Genomic DNA, 13,063 nt, shown 5'->3' on the forward strand with positions numbered 1-13,063 from the left:
CTACATTATATCAGGAAAAACTACATGACAAATATTTTAATAGGATATTAAAAGATAAGTAAGGGAGGCTTTCCTTTTAAATGTTAAGGTTACTTATAAAAAGTTGGATAATAATAATTATCATTGATAATAATTCTTTATTCCAAAAGAATATTGAATAGCAATTTTGGGAAACATTCATACAAATTTGGAATAATATTCTATTCATACAATATAATGTCGGCAAGTCTAGGTATTCTAAATTATCATAAATTATTGTACCAGGTTATCACTGATGTTGTGTTGTAGGTTGTATTTACTTTAACATTACAGGAGTAATAAATAACACAAGTTGGTTAACGAGTAAACAAGTTGAACAAAATGTATCTATAAATGGATTGGTTTTTGGAATAAAGATATCATCTGAACAAGTACATTTTGTAAATTCTATCTATTAATACCAATAACAACTCATAGTCCAGTCAAATGGTCGTTTTTCAGGAAACAGCCCCGAAATAAGTTTTTTCGACGGTTCTATAAATGTATTTTGGGGCATTGAATTCTAATCTGAAATTTGCTAACACACCAGAGGGCGACTTAACCACCAAAATTTTGGACTTTTTCCAAGTTCTCCATTTAATCTCGAGAACCTTGAATTTTACGATAAAAAGCATTCTCTATACGATATTAAAGATGATAAAATTTCCAATGAATTGAGTGATCGCACAGGACTAATTTTTGGATTTTTTATCTAAAGTGTTCCACAAGATACGCATCTTTGAATGTGCGAGAAATTTGTGATATTTCCTCCATTTTCACAGTCTCGCATAAGCAACGTTGCGTATCTTGTGGAAAACTTCAGATAAAAAATAAAAAAATCTGGTGTGTGGCGCACTCACACAACTTTCCTTGCCGTTATGAAAATTGATCACCTGACGCTAGTGCAAACGCGCATCTCAAGTCAAAGATCTGAGCCAGCTGGTGACAGTTCAATAACGCTGGATACACACGAGATCTGCTATCTCATCATATTTAATAGAATCAACAGTTGCCAAAAGTTTGCAATTGAATAATTACATTTTCTCAAATTTCAAGCTTATTTTCAATTTAAGGTGAAAATGTTACACTGGACATTAATTGAAGAGATTTCCATGCTCAATTTTTTCCACTCGAAATTTTTCGTTTAAATTATATCTGAGACCTGATAATTGGAAATCTAAAATCGAACTTTGCATAGATGGGGCGGAGCTCCTGAAATTTTTACAGATATGGGACTTGTGGCAGTTGACGATATAGCTTATCAATGACTATTTTAGGTATGAATTTGATCAAAATCGTTGGAGCCATTTTAAAAAAAATCGCAAAGAACCCTGTTTTTGACAACATTTTCGCCATTTTAGCCGTCATCTTGAATCGCATTTGATCGAAATTGTTCGTGTCGGATCCTTATAGTGTAAGGACCTTAAGTTCCAAATTTCAAGTCATTCCGTTGATTGGGAGATGAGATATCGTGTACACAGACGCACATACACTCATACATACACACACACACACACATACAGACCAATACCAAAAAACCACTTTTTCGGACTCAGGGGACCTTAAAACGTATAGAAATTGGGGTACCTTAATTTTTTTCGGAAAACAATACTTTCCTTACCTATGGTAATAGGGCAAGGAAAGTAACAAGGAAAGTAAAAAGTAGTCGAGGTTGTAATGAATTTTCTCCTCTTTTCACTCCCATGAATTATACTTCTGTTACAGCCGTTACTCCGTTCAAAAGTTACAGCCAATTGAATGATAATTTTTATTTTCTAATTTTTCTTGCGATTTTACTGTTTAAAGACTCTCTAAAATGAGTAAAATACATGATAGAAACTTGCGATTGGTCTCAAATGAGAGAAAATTTCATGCTCTATAAGCATAGTTGCCTTAAATTGATCTTGCATTACTGTTTATTATCGAAAAACTCGAAACTGTGAAAATGAGAAAAATATTGCAAATTTCTTGATTTTTTGAAACAAACGTATCTTACTTCACGATTATATTTTCACAAAAATCATTCCCCTAGATAAAAGAGTAGATTCTTTTCTTCAAATCAAGACCAAGTATCATTTTGAGTTACCGAGACACACAGTTTTGAATATAGAAATTAGTCATTTTTCTATGCATTGAAAAATATGGACTAAAATACACTAAAGGAGAAATTTTCTATTTGTTCAACAAATTTTAGTGACATGATAAATGATTTTTAACCGCCTTGACGAGCTGATATGAACAAGCTGTATGAGGAGATGTGATTATTCAGTCATTTGAAGTTTTGATCCTCGACGTAACCTTATGCATGCCCCCCACTAGGAAATACTGAAATCATGATCATGAAATACTGAAATAACATCATGAAACGCCCTCGAAATTGGAATAATTACATTAGATTAAAATGTGCATTACAATTTAACTTATCATTGGCTTTTAAGAAAATTAGGTTGCAACAGCGAGGAAACTCAAACACAGAACCATTCAAAATTAAAATTAAGCAAAGGAGATCAGAATAATAGTGGATGATGAAGTAATAATTTATTTTTGTCAAAGATTTACCTTTAAACTCATAGGCTTAAAATTACTAAAATTCCTGCATACAAAATATTATCAATTGTATTTTTTATGCTTGATCAAATACACAGCTGCAAGATCAATAAAAAGTGGTTCAACTGATGAGAGCACAGCAGTTATTTCAAGTCCTTTGACATTTGCAATTGTTAAAAATTTTCTTATAATATATGCTTTGAATTAATTGCTTTTTAGGAAGTCTCCAAACAATAGAGAAAACCTCTTATGATAGTATCATTCGAGTTCATAGAGACATTGCAGTCAACCAACCAAGGGAAAACAAGATTACTCGCGATATCAAAAAGGCGATTCGTCGTTTAATCAACGGAGAAATAAGAATTACACACTTTCTGAGCGCAGTGGCTCATGGTGTCGAAAACATTGTCAATAGGCCACTGCCTCAGAATGAGTGGTTCCTTCTTGATATTGCTGGAGAGGATGAAGTGATGTGAGAAGGTAAGTGTCAGATTGGCGAGATAACCATTACAATCAGTGGTCGACAGCCAAAAAGTAACATATTACTGGTACCTTGATTTTAGTATGTGGAAATTATCATTTATATTATTATTATTATTATTATTTTTCATCCACTGACCTCCTATAAAAGGGGTATTTGGACTTGTCAATGTCGTAAGTCAATAAAATACAGAACATAAATACATAAATGATAAGTCAATATATTTTCTTTTCTCTCCAAACCTTATCTCGACGCTCGTGGTTTAGAACATAAATAGGCACATGAAAAGTCAATACATTTTTTTCTATTCTCTCTAAACCCCATTTCGACACTCGTAGTACTCTCTGAACTCTTCATTTGAGTACGTGCATATGGACAGCAGCTCCTTCTTTAATTGTTCTCTGAATTTTGTACCAGTCATTTCTTTTATATGAGCTGGTAATAAATTATACAACCGAATACCCGAACTCCTAACACCTCGCTCATACATGGTTGTCTGGTGTGTGTCGTCTCTTAGGTTGTTCCTATATCTTGTTGGGTATTGATGGAATGTTCCGCCTGTATTAAATTCATGTATATTTTTCTTAATGAAGCAGATTGTTTCGAAAACATATAGGCTTGGGAATGGGAGAATTTGAAGTTTTTTGAAAAGGGGGCGACAACTTGTTCGAATTGATTCTCCCATCATCACTCTCAATGCCCACTTCTGCATTCTGAACACCTCAACTACGCAGCTTGAATTTCCCCAAAAAATGATGCCGTAGGTCAGGTGTGAGTGAAACAGTGCGAAATAAACACTTCTAAGAGCCCTGGAGTCCAATATAGCTTTCAAATTTCTCAGTACGAAAATTGCTGAGTTTAGTTTGTTTTTGAGGTATTCTTGGTGAGGTCTCCAAGAAAGGTCAGAGTCAATCACCACTCCAAGAACTTTTATATCGTTCACGGATTCTATTTTATAGTCTCTGATACTTAAATTATTTTCTCTGGTAGTTCGGAATGGAATTTCTTTAGTTTTGTTGGTATTTAACAACAACATGTTAGCAGATAGCCATTTTTCTAAATTAATAAGGGCAGTCTTACTCTCCAATTCCACATTGGACTGACTGCTGCTTTTCAGTAGAATACTCACATCGTCAGCATATAATACACTTTTAGCTGGTTCAAGGTATGATGGCAAGTCATTAATATATATAATAAAAAGCAGGGGACCCAGTACTGACCCCTGGGGAACCCCGCTTCTCGTCTTCATCCATTCTGAATGGTACTCATGGGTATGAGAGTCAATGACTACCTGCTGATACCTCTCGTTGAGGTAGGAAAAAAACCATCCGAACACGGCGCCATCGAATCCATACAATTGCAGCTTTTTTAACATGATCTCTACATTGATAAGGTCGAACGCCTTTGAGAGATCGGCTATCAAACCATTCACTTTGGATTTTTTATCAACAGATGATAATGCCTCATCTACAAAAGAGAAGAGAGCATCATTTGTGGAGTAGCCTGGCCGGAATCCAAATTGGTTAGAGGACAGTAAGTCTATTTGTTTGAAGTATTTTCTTAATCGTCTTAGCACGGCATATTCAAAGATTTTTAGAAATATAGGAGTATTAGCGATAGGTCTATGGTTTTCAGGAAGCTCTTGATTGCCTTTTTTGTAAACAGGAATTATTTTCGATAATTTCAGTTTAGATGGTACGTAACCCGCTTTCATGGAGCTATTGAATATAAATGTTAGTGGCTTGAGGATATGTTCTGCTGATTTTTTAACTAAGTAATTTGATAAGTTGTAACAGTCGTAGGATTTCTTGTTTTTTAGTGATTTGATTATTCCTCTAAGTTCTTCACAGCTCAATGTATCGAAATCTGTAAACTTTGTATTTCTTTGGTTACCAGCAATTTCAAATACTGATAGAAAATCATCCATGCCATTCTTTTCTAAGTGTGCATTCTGAATTTTAAGTGGTGTGTTTATGAAATAATTATTCAGGATATTGGCAGCTTCTCTTCCGGTTTTGATATTTCCTGTTTCATCAGCAATGCAAGTCTCTGAAGTTGAATTATTGTTCTTTGACGACTCGAATTTTACTAATTTCCAGATGGCTCTAGCTTGATTTGAGGATTTATTTATGAAGGCAGTGGCGGCCATTTTCTTAGCTGCTTTCAAAACTTTTCTGTATATGTTTCTGTAAATTTTGAAATAAGTTTCTAAGCTAACACATCTAAGTCCTGTTGTTGTGGTGATATAGGTCGCTGAGTCACTAAAGGAGGGATATTTTAAAAGTGTGCTCAGAGTTTTCATCCTCTCACTGGATATCCTTATGCCTGTTGTAATCCAAGAAAGCTGCTCTTTATTTCTAGCACCGCTTGCTGACTTCTCCGGAACCGAACTATTACAATGGTTAACATAAATTGTCATAAAATTATTAAACTTATCTTCAACGTTATTACAATGATAAACACTATGCCAATTCTCTTTCGATAGCCCATAGTTTAAAGCATCAATATTTGATGGATCAATGACACGAAAAATCTTTCTTCTTCCACTTTTAGATGTAATATTTTCATTAGAATTAGACTTTGATCGCTCTAAACTAAACTTGACACTACTTCCATGATGATCGGAGAAGGAACAGGGAATTAACTCACTGGAACACAGAGCAGGCGGGTAGTTAGATATTATATAGTTTGATGGATTCATTGCTTACAAAAATACATGAACCTCCTCGAATTTTAATTTTTCTGCAGTACTGAGTAATGAGTCTGTAGCCAGGGAGTGATAATACGTTCAATTCGCTCTCAGTAAGCCAATGCTCGGTAAGACATAAGATGTCAATCTTAGATTTTCTACGAGAAAGTAGTATTTCTAAATCTAGCTTTGCATTCAAGAGGCCCTGGCAATTTACATGGAATACTTCACAACCTATAAAAAATCGCTATTGGACAATGCTGAAATATCTCTAGCTTCCGCCGTTTCTCCGCTACCTTCTGACGTTGAAGTGCCTGTTATATGCTCTTTGATCAGTTTCCTGAGTTTTATCTTCCCCCTGCTTTTATTAAAATGCAAACCGTGTCGAGTAAAGTCACTTATATCAAAATTTGAAAGCTCCAAAAGTTCTATCTCATCAATATTTGAGATCCGTTCTGACAGCCATGCATTCAGTTTTGCTACGTTTACGTTCATGAGCGGTCTGTCGTATCGGTATGGAACAGTCGCAATTGATATACCTTTGTACGCCTTGCCGTTTCTAAGATTGGTTGAAGATCAAGTTCAGTGGGCTGTTGTGTGTGACTCACTATGTCATTTGTTCCAGCCAGTACGACCACCCTGTCATCGAAATTAAAATCTTTAGTGAAGTTGTCAATGTCATGGGTCACTGTTTTAAAATTTGCCCCTGATCTTGCAATTACGGTCACTTGAAAACCGTCTTTCTCAAATTCGCGATTTAAATCCCAACCAATATCTCGTCCGTGACTATCTGCTAACACTAACAATCTTTTCTTATGTTTCCGTTTTCGAGTTCTTACTGGTTTCATTTGACTTATATAACACGTCTTATTAGTCTCCGTTGTGAGGTCATTGAGGATGCCGAAGGAGTTTTTCACTGATATAATGGAAGGGTTTGATGCAACATTTGATATTGTAACACCTGGCGAATAAAAACACTTGAGATCCTGAAGCTCGTTTTCTATGCATTTTTTCTCACTATTCAGAGCAGAATTTTCGGCTTCTAAAACTTCAATGCTCACTTTCATTTGTTCCATAATATTTTTATATTCCGTTAATTTTTCGTCCGATTCAAGCTTGTGTTTTATAGCATCCTTCAACTGTTGTTCGATGGTGGCCATTTTATCAACCAAGTCAGTAATTTCTCTTCTTAGTGATACAACAGTTAAGTCAGGATCAATTAGTAAGTCGTTCGAGATGGAATTAGCTTGAGAGTTTAGACTTATTGGGGTACTACACGAGTTGGTTCGATCAAAGATTTCGGGAACAGCTGATATGGCTGTGATATCGGCTGTGACGTGAGTTGGGTTGATAGATTCGTCAAGTGCTGCATCGTTATCATGGGCCAAGCTAACCGTTCCATTCAACGATAATGAACTATTATCAGCAATCGAGCCATTAATGGCGTTCGGTGGATGACTATGTTTTAAGTTTGAACTGGACAAAAGAGAGCACGTAGAGTCAGTTTTCAATGAAATACTACAAGTCTTACTAAGACATCGCCAAAAAATATTACCATCGGGTGAAGTCCTATCCTTTCTGAATTTATTGTTATCGAAGATAACTGCAGGATTTCCTCTACTTGTAGTGGTTTCTTTCAATTTCATTGTAATTCCTGTTTGAATTCTGATGCTAATCGGAATGTTATTTATCAGACAGCCAACAGTCACTTCATGCAATATGCCATTTACAATACTAAGCAAAAAAAAAAAAAAAAAAAAACCGTATTAATCCAATCAATTTATCTAAACTATTAATTAATCGTATTAATCTATTTCATAACTTCGCAAAGCTATAATATAAAAGTTAAGATATAAGTGAAATGCACTAATTCAAAAGCTACGTTTTAGTAAAATTCGATAAGTTGGAAAAATAAATATATTTCAACTATATACTCGTAGTTACATTCAAACTATTTTATGATTAGACTTCATCAAGATTTTAGTTGAGGTGTAATACAGGCTTTGATTATACGTGAATTGAATAACTAATTTTCACCTCAAGCGTGACTGCCTTTATAGTGGTTAAATATTAACCGCATTAAACAGTTTTAAAAATGATCTGAAGAATGCAAATGAATATATTAACCTGTTTTGTCAAGGACTCCGTGAGCAATGCTATTTGTTTTTAAGAAAATTTTCTTCAACAGGGAAGGAAACACAAATGAGAGAGCAAATGAGAGAGCAGAGCTGTATGTCGCCAAAACAGTGGAAGAAGAAGACAATACTGCATTAAAGCAAAATTAATTTTATTAATTTAGTGGACAGGATCAAACAGGCGAAAAAAGAGAAACGAAACGAATTTCTATCGGTCGTGCCCCGTCCAGTCCCGGGCCACGAGCGACTGTTGCGAGATGCAATGTTTACAAAACCTACAAAGCAGCTCGCCAATGAATAACCGTTTCGGCCTGTATAATTGAGCTATTTTACTCTACAACTAATTCCACTCCTAATGACTCGACACAGTGAAAGCATACGCACAGGAGTTCGCTCGACCTCAATTAAAATTCCCTATTTATTATTAGATTTTCTTATTTCAAGGCTATTTGATTAGGTTTACGTTATTTGAGATAATAAATTACTTTTACGTTAATAATTTAAGTTCAACTCAAATTTCAGGAAACAGACTTCTATTTAGGATATTTTTAACGAGAAAGAAATTCACGAATAATTATCAAATTGAGAAAGTTCACTGTAAATTATTTAATAGTATATGAATAGAATGGATTACATCTATTGTAATCGATTTATTGAGTTAGGAAATTTAGTTTAACTGTATTGAACCAACTTCAGGAAATCACTCGGTACTCTATTCAAACCATTTTTAACGAAAAAGAAATCAAGGTTAAAACGATTTAGAAAGAATTATTAAATTGAGAAAGTACTTTTATTTCAGCTAGTTTATCAACGAGAAAGAATTTAGATTACAACTATTTGAAACTGATTATTAAATTGAGAAAGTACTTTTATTTCAGCTACTTTATCAACGAGAAAGAATTTAGATTACAACTATTTAAAAATGATTATTAAATTGAGAAATTCTACTGAATTATTAATAGAATATAACTATTGTGATCGATTTATTAAATTAGTAAAATTAGTGAAACGAAAATTTTTAGGTTAGTACTACAATTCTGTAACTACTGAATTAGCTGGCAGGCAAGAGTAAAACCGATAGGCTATCTTATCACCACAGCTCCCGAAAAACACGACCGTCCTCAATCACTGCTTCTCACCAACTCCTATATATTAAAGCCATTATATTAAAGCGACAGAGTAATTTTTCATTTCAAATGGGATAACCAATGAATCCTAATGTAATATTATTCTTGTGAAATAAATATTTAGCTGTATCCATAATTTTTACCAACTCTGCACTAGTGACACCCTGGGTTGGAGAACTCACTCATGAACTGTTGTATTGTAATTTTTGAAACCCGCAAATTTTTATTATACAGAGTTGATTAAAATTATGAAAACAGCTAAATATTTCTTTTACAAGAATTATTTGAAAGGAGGTTTCATTGGGGATCCTATTTGAAATGAAAAATTACTCTTTCGCTTAAACATCTTTGTCCCTCATATGAATCGAAATTCATTTTTTTTAATGAGAAAATGGTCATGTGATACATGATTTCAATACAGAGTTCCAAGAGAAAATCGCACATTGATATCTCAACCCGTATCAGTTTGTTGATGTAAAAGTTGCAAATTAGCCAGCTGAAATCATGTGTCAGCCCATGAAGGACTGTCTGTGTGACAGCTCCCAAATAGCCTCAGCTGATGTTATGAATGAATGAATGGAAAAACTGTAGTAATTGCATGCAATGAATTCTTCAACTGGCTTAATGATAAATCACAACAAATGTTTTTCTTGAGCAATTTCAATGTTATTTGTTATATCCTGAAAAAGGACGAAGGAGTCGGTAAATTTTGTTGGCCAACGAGCTTGAGCTGTAAAAAGAGTCGAAGAATATGTGTTCGAAATTTGAAGTTGATTGATCAAATCTTTCAAAAGTTATTGTTGAACATACACACGACGGACAACGACTTTGGCCTTGAGTTGAAAGTAAAAACTCGCTAATGCTCGATTAAAAAATTTTTAATGGATTCTATATGCATTTTCTAAATGCATTTTTATTGATTTGTATCACAGCCTACTATAGATTATCTAAAGTAAGCCATGTTTGAATGCATTTTCTATATGCATTCTAGTTTGATGTTACTATGATTATATAAATGTCCTAAATATTTATTGATAATCTACAGATGTGGTTCAATCAGTTTAAACATGTGATGATAAGATGTTAGGAACTCCTGACTCATAAACTAGGTAATATTACTGTTTTCATTCAAATAACTGATTTAAAAAAAATTAATTTTCATCTTTTCAGGTTGTCCGTATCTCCAGAAGAGGTTGTAAATATTAGGTGGATAGGAAATATTATTAGGATAGATCTGTAAATATTATAATGTATTAATATATAAATAAATAAATTGCACTTGAAAATTATGTAGAATATCAAGACTTTTTATTTCTATCATTAAAAAAAAACACCTTGTGTGACTAATTTGTTTCAAATTTTCGATGTAGTGTTTTTTCCTCACATGAAAAATCACTGTTGTTGGGTCTAGTCCAACAAGGAAAGTTCAGACTTGATCATTGTTGAAGCATTGTCCAGATGCTGCATTACAGATCTGACTCGACTAAAATTATAAAAATTATAATGTACAGCAGACAGCATTGGAATATTCAAGAAATATAATATTGAGAGTCATAAGAAAATATAATTGGACTAATGTGAATAATAGTGCTTACTATTAAATTGATAAAATCTATCACTTTATTTTTTAATTACAACACAATATAATACAACTTGGATAAAATATAAAAATAAAAAATATAAATGAATGTTTAAATATAGATAGAAATACAAATCTCAGAACCCTTTTAAATTATTTTATCACAACTTAATTCGGACATTAATGCCATTTTCAAGTTTGAAAATGAATCGGAATGCTTCAGACTTGAAAATGGCATTTAATGTCCAAATCATGTAGTGATAAAATAATTTAAAAGGGTACTGAGATTTGTATTTCTATTTATATTACAAAAAGCCCTTAAGAAAAAGAGAAATAAGTGTTTATATGTGATTGAGAAACTACTAGACAAATAATTATTATGAAAGTTTGGGAATATGTTGTGTGAATAAGTCTCAAGTCTAGTAACACACACATCAATTTTTGAACTTACGATTTTATGCAATCCTAATAAATTTGATTAAATTGAACAAAATTGACAAACATATATTATGATGTGATCATGAGTTTGTCAAGCTCCTGGTAGAGTTTATAAGGACGGCAAAAAATTGTTCATTCAAAAATTGATGTGTGTGTAGTTAGACTTTGGACGTTCGATAAAAATTAGTTAGAATTTTTATTGTACAACCAAAACTTGAAGTAGCTTTTAGACACATCGATTTTATATCGTGGACGTGCATTTTCAATGATTTCCTCCAGCTGCTTGCCAGTAGTAACATATTGCCATTTAAAAGCCAAAACATAGCCTCCCACATATTTTCTCTTACCTTTGAACCAAATAAAATAGAATGTATTAGGTCATGTTTATTTATGACTAGACTGCCTGTTTATCAGCCTGCAATGTAAACGCAATGCTGTGACAACGTCCCATGTTCATGAACATCACAATGTCCTACTTTTGTTTCTGTTTGTCTGGTAGGAATAGGCACTCGAAGATGAGAGATACTCCCTAAAGTAGGAACTTTGAATTTTACCCATTGAATAGTCAATATTGTAAATAAGGATATTTATTTAAAATAACTCTTATTCTTTTGAAATACAAAAGTTTTTTAAGTTGCCTGATTTGAAAAAAATGTCGTAATTAGTTTGCGTTTTATTTTTGGTTCAAAATTTTTCTTAATAACTCAATATTTTCAAGTTCTGAGAGTTTATTGAATGTCATCATTCTATTATATTCGGTTTTTAATCAAATCAAATTCAAAATTTTTAGTTTTATTTCTGGATTGAAAAAAGGACTCAAATCAATTCAAGAAGATAGCATAACCTATCATTCTTATTCATTCATAGCTCTACCTTCATTGTATTATCATTCATCCCATCATCATCACCTAGGCTTAAAATACTTCTAGAAAGTCGCCTTTGTAAAATAATAAATAAATTAACAGGATTGGCTCGTCAAGTGCTTCAAAGGCCTAGAAATCTTTCTAGTTTGATCATCGTATGACTTGTTTATCAATAATCACCTCGGTCGGTTCTTCTAAAGTTGCGTTTATACCAAAGTTATTAACAAAATGTTTGTTTTTCCGTCCTTATAGATTCTATTACATTAAACGGATCTTGACAAACACATAAGCACATCATTTGTATGATAAGTTACAGTATGTTCAATCTAATAGAATCTATAAGGAAGGAAAAATAAAAATTTTGTTAATAACTTTGGTGTAGACGCATCTTTAGCTAGGCACTGGAAAGCCTTCCAACGAATAGCACCAAATAGTAGCAAAGCTGCCTTAAATATTACTAACAATATTTATGATATGAATTATGGAATTATCTGATACTTTCATTAAACATAGGATGTCTAATCTGGCAAGTCGAGCAGTTTATTCAGAACCAGTTATTGCAGATTCGGCTCATAGTTTCCAATACGTATGATTGACTCTTATTGGTAGAAATACTGTATATTTAACTTTGAATATAATATTTTTACCCTTTTGAAAATGAATATTTCTACAAATTTTGAATTTTATTTGGGAAGCTTTCAATTGTAATTAAGAATTGTGAATTGTAATTGAGAAATAGTAAGATGTAAGTTACATGGGAAGTTGTTAATTGGAGATTAGAAAATATTCCACTTGTCCAACGTCACATTCCATACTTGCATTCTTTGCATGAATTTTAATTCAGATTTAATTTTAATAAGATCAAATGGATTTTCAACAGAAATTTCTGACTAACATATCTCATTACCGTATCTCAACTTGAATTCATACTTTCTCAAATACAATTCACTATTCTTAATATTACATGTTGTGATAACTTCTAAAATACGAATGTCTATTCTCAATTATTAGGCTACAATTGATACTTTCTTGAATCAAGTTAGAAAAGGTACCTATAGATTATCTTAAGTCTGGTAGCCTATAGGTAATACCTACACATTTATAATCAATTCAACCAGATTTTAGCGAATACTTAGCCGTGATAAAAAATAGCCATTTAATAACAATAATAATGCTTTTATTAAAT

At 32.8% G+C, this 13,063-nt stretch overlaps 1 protein-coding gene across 4 annotated transcripts in view; it reads left to right on the top strand.

Annotated features, from left to right (window-relative positions):
• LOC111053607 (KH domain-containing, RNA-binding, signal transduction-associated protein 2) overlaps window positions 1-13,063 on the top strand; it is a 1,288,254-nt gene that overhangs the window by 1,069,460 nt on the left and 205,731 nt on the right. The gene's annotated exons all lie outside the window — the stretch shown is intronic.

This window comes from Nilaparvata lugens, chromosome X (genome assembly GCF_014356525.2).
Source record: "Nilaparvata lugens isolate BPH chromosome X, ASM1435652v1, whole genome shotgun sequence".
In the NCBI taxonomy this organism is placed as follows: Eukaryota; Metazoa; Arthropoda; class Insecta; order Hemiptera; family Delphacidae; genus Nilaparvata; species Nilaparvata lugens.